The sequence below is a fragment of the Acomys russatus genome, chromosome 1 (genome assembly GCF_903995435.1).
Source record: "Acomys russatus chromosome 1, mAcoRus1.1, whole genome shotgun sequence".
NCBI classification, from domain to species: Eukaryota; Metazoa; Chordata; class Mammalia; order Rodentia; family Muridae; genus Acomys; species Acomys russatus.
The window spans coordinates 13,340,664-13,347,673 of NC_067137.1; the positions used below are offsets into that span (position 1 = coordinate 13,340,664).

Consider the following 7,010-nt stretch of genomic DNA (forward strand, 5'->3'; position numbering starts at 1 on the left):
ATGAGTCTCTTCATCTCCCTTCTTGTTATGATTGTGGGCGTGGCCATGGCTTTGGAAAGCCCAGCACCCCCCCCTCCCACTCCCCCTCCCACCCAGCCCAGGCGGCCCCTGCCTTGTCCAGCACACTGGAGAGCTTACCAGATAAACTGAAGGAGGTTGGGAACAGACAAGGCCTGGGCAGCCATGGACTATATCAAATAGAAGGAGTTCATGGCCAAGTCCTAGAACTGGTCTTCAGAGGCATTTGACAAAGTGAAGAAGAAATTTAAAATATCACATTTGCTGGTTACCTCGAAGCAAGGACTGAGGTCTATGAGATGTGCCAGGTCCCTTGTCATTGCACACCAATAAAAGGCCTATAGAGAACACGTGTTCCCTGACACACACATACAGATACACGTGCCCACACATGCACACACATGTGGGCATGCATGGACATACACTTATGTATTATTGACAAACGCCATGACAATCACTGTACTCATTCATGACTGGCCATGTGCGTATAGCTCATACTTAACAAATGCCTTCTTTTTATTACCCATTCTATATTTTCTTTGTCATTAGTTGGTCAGGGTTCCTTACCTAGCACAAGCTTGTACTCCCAGCAATCAGGGATTTGGTGCAGGACAATCGTGAATTCTAGGTCAGTCTGAGATACACAGTCAAACTCTGTCTAAAAACACAGTTCTATAGATTGATTGTATAATAGTGTTAATATACTTAATACCATTACCATTGGAAGGTATACTTAAAAGTGGCCAGTATAGGACTAGGGTATAGTTCAGTCAGTGTTTACTTCCCAAGCATGAAGCCTTAGCCTTGACCCTCAGCTTTCTAAACTGGAGATGGTGTAATGGTTTCACGGCATGGGCCCACTGCTGCCTATGGTTAAAGTCCTGATTTTTTTTGACCAATGAAGTAAGTGGTGATGGTGGTGCCTGTCTGTAATGTCAGTGTTCATGAGGCAGAGACAGGAGAATCGGAAGTTCTAGGTCGTCCTTAGCTATATAGCAAGTTGAAGCAGCATGAGACCTTGCTTAGAAACAAGAAACCAATACTCCCACTGCCCCACCCCCACCCGCTGGAGAGACGGCTCAGGGATTGGGAGCACTGGCTGCTCTTCCAGAGGATTCTGGTTCAATTACCAACACCCACTTGGGAGCACACACCCATCTGTAACTCCAGTTCCAGGGTACCCAACACCCTCACACAGACATACATGCAGGCAAAACACCAATGTATATAAGATAAAAATAAATAAATCTTTAAAAAAAATAGAAAACCACTAATATAGATTTGTGTGTGTGTGTGTGTGTTTACTCCAGGTGGTGTGTGGTGGTGCACGCTTTTAATCTCAGTGCTGGGAGGCAGAGGCAGGTGGGATTAAATGTATGGTCCTCCATAACTAGCCTTATTTTTTTGCATACATGTGCATGTGTGTAGCTGGACTTCTGGCTACTATATTGGGTTCTTTTATCTACCTCCCAACACCAACCCTATCCCTTCCAACCCCACATCACTAGTTAGGAGAGAAAAGAAGGTTAGGGGGGAAAGAAGGCACCCATATCAGTAGACTACTTCCTGTTGATTAGGGGCATAGAGTTTCTTGGGGTGAATTTGATCTTCACCAACCAGATATCCTTTTTTTTTTTTTTCCGAGACATGGTTTCTCTGTGTAGCCTTGGCTGTCCTGGACTCACTGTGTAGACTAGGCTGGCCTCAAACTCACAGAGATCCGCCTGCCTCTGCCTCCCAAGTGCTGGGATTAAAGGCATGCGCCACCACCACCTGGCTCTAATTTTTTTTTTTTTTACTCGTTTTTTTGGGCATGACCACTTAACAAACTGCAAACAACATCAATCAGCAACAGGAGCAAACAAGCAACAACCAGCAACAAGCAAACAATAGCAATCAGCAATCAGCAGCAGCCAGGGGAACAGCAGCTTCTGCAGCCTCTCTAGAAACTCTTACATCTCTCTCTCTCTCTTACTCTCTCTCTCTCTCTGAAGAGTCTCCAGGCTTCCAAATGATCCTCAGCTGGCAAAAACAAGCCCTGCTAGAGTATGAGGGAAATCATAGCCACTGTGGACAATCTGAAGCAGTCCCACATCCCACACCTGGGATTAAAATAAAAACATATTCCCATAACATTTCTATGTTTTTAAAGAAACCCAAAATTCTTATTCTGTGTGTGTGCGTGCGTGCGTGCATGTGTGTGCATATGTGCAAGTAGCCATGAAGGAGGGAGCTGGATCTCTTGGAGCTGGAGTTACAGGCAGTTGTGAACTATCCAATATGGTTGCTGGGAATAAAGGTCAGGTTCTCTACCTTTAGTGTGTGTGTGTGTGTGTGTGTGTGTGTGTGTGTGTGTGTGTGTGTTGTACCTGTATCATCTTCAATCTGCAAGTAATGTGTCCAAGGAGTCCAACTCCTGGGACTGGAGTTACAGATGGTCGTGAGCTGTCATGTAGGTGCTGGGAATAGAAACTAGGTTCTCTGGAAGAGCAGTCACTGCTCTTAACTGCTGAGCCATCTCTCCAGCCCCCAGCAAGCACTCTTTACCACTGAACCATTTCTCCAGCCCCTCAGATGATTTTTTTCGATTCAGCATCAGTGATGGAGGCATTCCGAAACTGGCCCAAGATGATGCGGTTAAGGGACCCACGAGTGTTCTTGATTCTTGATACCATTTTCCACACGTTTCCGACAAGTTTGTAGGCAGAGTCTATGCATTGCTATAAAAATCATTGCAGAGGGTGGCGACAAGGCTCAGAAGACAAAGGCACTGCTTTACAAGTCTGGCACCTGAGTTTAATCCTGGAGCCCATAATAAAGATAGAAGAAAAGAAGTGACTCCACAAAGTTGCTTTTTAACCCCCTCTCAATAAAGACATAATAAAGAAAATTACTGCATTCCAGAAAGTCAGGGATTTTATATATTAAATACAAAAACAAAACAAAAGCTGTTAAACCAGGGATTTAGCTCATTGGATGATATGTTTGCTCACCAAACACGAAGACCTGGCTTCAACCACAGCGCTACTAGACAAAACTACTGCAACAAATAAAAAGACGTAAATAATCTGGCTAGATTTAATCTACCTTTTAAAGGAAGTTTCCTCTTTAATCTAGCAATAACCAGGTAGAAGTGTAATTGTAAAATCCCATCTCGATATATTCAGCGTTTATTTATTTATTTATTTATTTATTGGTTTTTTGAGACAGGGTCTTTCTGTATTAGCCTTGGCTGTCATGGACTCGCTTTGTAGACCAGGATGGCCTGCAACTCACAGCGGTCCGCCTGCCTCTGCCTCCCGAGTGCTGGGTTTAAACTCATGCGCCACCATCACCATTTTATTAATTTTAAATATTTAGAGGTGTTTTCCCGTCATGAATTCAAAGAAGTGTATTTTTCCTGTAGCTGTCAATTTTAGGAGAATGAATGCTGTCTTCTTCATTGAGATCATGTTTATAAATTTGATCATGTCAGTAAACTTGAATGATAGGGCTGTGTAAGTGCCTCAGTCATCTGCACTTTTGAAACTCAAACTTTCTAACAGTATCTGTACCTATGCATCGTGATAGCAGGACCCAAAACATATCTCTTATGTCTGCTACTCTCAAATTTTTCATGCTTAAGTTTGAAAAAATATATTTATCTCCTGATAAATTTAAAATGACTTAAAGAAAATAAAATCCGACTTCAGGGACGGAAAGGTGGCCCAGGGGTGAAAGTAACCTGTTGTACAAGCTTGCCAGCCTCAGAGATTCAGAAGGAATAAACCAGTCACGAGTATGTTTGGCAACCACAATTGTTCCTCCCGTGATCTACCATGGAACATGCAGAACATCATTGAAAGAACATAAAGTCGAGGCTGTGACTTAGTGGCACAGTGGTTACTTCAGGAAGGCTGAGGGGAAGCAGTTTGGAAGTAGTAATGTCTATTTCCCAGCACAATAATAGTGAATAAATAACCTTTCTGAATGGTTAAGAGGGCAAGCAGTGTGTGGTGACACAAGCCTACAGGTGAATAAACAGCACAACCTCTGAAAAGAACTTGTTGGGACTCTTCAGTGGAATCTGAACAAAGCTGCAGTCTAGTTGGTACTCTTATCAATGTCAGCTTTCTGAATTTAAATTTTTTTACTCTTTACTCAACTCGGATGTGACATCTGTAATCCTAGCACTTGGCAGACGAAGCAGGAAGATCAAAAGTTCAATGTCATCTTTAGCTACAATGTGATTTTGAGGTCAGCCTGGGCTTCACGACATCGCCCCCCCCCCCCCCCACAAAATAATACAACAAAAGTCCCACCTAAGCTGGCATAATGACACAGACACAAACCTTGCTATTTTAAAGATAATTGACGTGTGCTCTTTCATTCGCAGCTTAGAGTAAGTTTGTCGTGTTCAATCAAAAACTGTTTGGGGGGAACTTGATTAACTTTGGTTTGAGTTCTATACGATCAGCTTGGGGATCTATTACTATTTGAATCCAATGGAAAAGATTTTGCAAAAAGTTGGCTCCTGTGGGGATGCTGACAAAGAGTAAATACGAAGAACAGTCCTGTATATCTTGACAGTCCTCCTCCGACCCTCTCTTTTAATTGTACTTACCTTGCTTGCTACCACCTTTGCAAAGTGAGAGGAGGGAGGAAAACTGTGAGGCTGCTGAGTGATTGCTATCTGGTGGGCCTTTAGCGCTCTTTTCAATCCGTGCTTTCTTGGGTGTGTTTTCGGAGGACACGCTATTTGAAACAGTGGAATTGAAGGTGTAGGTTAAGGACAAAACAAAAAATGAATTGCTTCAGAGGGAGGCCGTATGTTTTGTTATTGTTGACGTTGCTGCTCCTAATGTCTGTGAGACCCTGAAGTTTAAGGGCAGGAATTCTGCAAGGGCCGGGGTGGGGGGGATGGGGGACGAAGACTGAGGACTACAGAGAAGTGGTATTTAAGCTTTGGGGTGGGCTGGGGGTGGGGAGACTGGGCGAGAGTTCCTAGAGTACCAGGGGGTCTGCGGTGAGACAGTGATGCATGCATTGGAGAAAAAATCACAAGCATTCCAAACACTTGGGACAAACAGCACGCGCATGAATCAGCGATGGATGTGAGGTAGGCAAGAGGGAGAGATGCATTTGGAGCATAGAGATGTATTTAGAATGATAAGTAGTAGCACTTCTGCAAAACCATTAGTACCAGGTGAAAGACTTCAGACCTTGACCTGCGACGCTAGTGGACACTCTAGAACAGAAAACTAGCTAGATTACAAACGGGCTTTAAGATTACTGTGGCTGCAATGGAAGAAACTAGGTGGTCCTGTCCCGGTCAGCGGGGCCACTCTTCCACCTGCAGGGGGCGCTGTCAGGGCCGAGCGTCGTCCCTGCCCCTTCCCTTGTCGCTCCAGGTCCGATGTGCTCGGAACTCGGCTTCTTTGCCTGGACGCTCCTGCCTTTGGGATGCGCCCAATGAGTCCAGACGCGCCCCCCTGCGTCACCTCCGTTCCAGCAATGAGGCTCCCTTACGCTTTGGAGCGGCGCTAAAAGGAGCATCAGCACTTACGCCGCCAGTTGGAGGACCTTTGCGTGAGAAGTTAGAGCCTGGCATTGCTGTCTGCCACTAGGTGCTTGCTTTTGTCCTAAGAGATGCAGGCAAACAGTTGGCTGAGGCTTGAAAGCTCCGTGACTTTAGTTGCCCTGGCTTCTCCTCTTGCTCCTCCGCTAGGAAGCAATTTCCCTTGAGCCACTTGCTCTGTCTGCAGCCAGAACTTCATACTGGTGAAAACCTGACTGGGCCACTAAGCTAGCTAATCCATGTTTCTTGGGCTTGTTCCCTTCTGCACTTAAATCAGATTCCTAGTTGAAGAGAATCTTAAGAGTTCAATTAACCAATATCTCAATGCTCTCTGACATCCTGAAGAAGGTAAATGTAGATTTCGCTTGCACAACTTTAAGGATCACCTATTTCCCTGGGACAACTTAATGGAAAAAATTTTATTTGAAAGAAGATCTTACTATGTAGCTCTGGCTGCCCTGGAACTCACTGTGTAGACCAGGCTGGCCTTGAACTAGAGACTCACCTGCCTCTGCCTCTCGAGTGCTAACTCTTATGTGTTCTTACTGCAAGTTTCTTTTATACAACGTTGATGCCATTAAAACCAATGCCTCTTGCATAGTATTTAGTGCAAATACTAACTCTTAGGATATGATAATAAACTATGTACGCAAAAGTGTTGATCTTTTTGGCATTTACATTCTAGTGAGGAGAGATCAGGAATAGATGGCTGAGTGAGTGCTAAGAAAGCATTATACCGGATGTACACAGACTCTTCGAGATGGTAGTTAATGAGACTCATCAGAAAGGCTTTGTGGAGGTTTTGGTGTTTATGACTAGCCATGTGACACCTAGGCACTCCAGGCAGGGGAAAGAGTAAAAACATGGAGGAGAGAGTGGTGTTCTCTGGGGATAGACAAGGTCAGAGTGACAAGAGTGTGATGAACCATGATTGACAGTTGAAAGAAAACGTTAAGACTGTTTTGTTGCTGTTGTTTGTTTTTGGTTTTTCTAGACAAGGTTTCTCTGAAGGTTTTTTAAATTTTTAAATTATTTTATTTTTTGAGACAGAGTTTCTCTGTTGCCCTGGCTATCCTAGACTCACTTTGTAGACCAGGCTGGCCTTGAACTCACAGAGATCTCCCTGCCTCTGCCTCCCAAGTGCTGGGATTAAAGGTGTGCGCCACCACCGCCCAGCCTGAAGAATGTCTTAAGTAGGAGCCAGGTGTGTATCTTTATGCAGTGTGTGTTCTCTAGATTTGGAGATAGCATTTCATGTATCCCTGGCTGGCCTGGAACTTACTACATAGCTGAGATTGGCCTTGTACCTCTGCCTCTAGTTCCCTCCCAAGTGCTGGGATCGGTTGCTGCACCACTACTCGCAGGTTGAAATGTGTCTTAATGGTAACAAGACGCCCAAGGAATAGTTTTCTATAGAGGCTTGATGGTCCAGTCA

At 44.5% G+C, this 7,010-nt stretch overlaps 1 pseudogene; it reads left to right on the forward strand.

The window, feature by feature from the left end:
* On the forward strand, positions 1-351 carry LOC127195570 (apolipoprotein C-I-like; annotated as a pseudogene).
* The last annotated feature ends 6,659 nt before the right edge of the window (positions 352-7,010 follow it).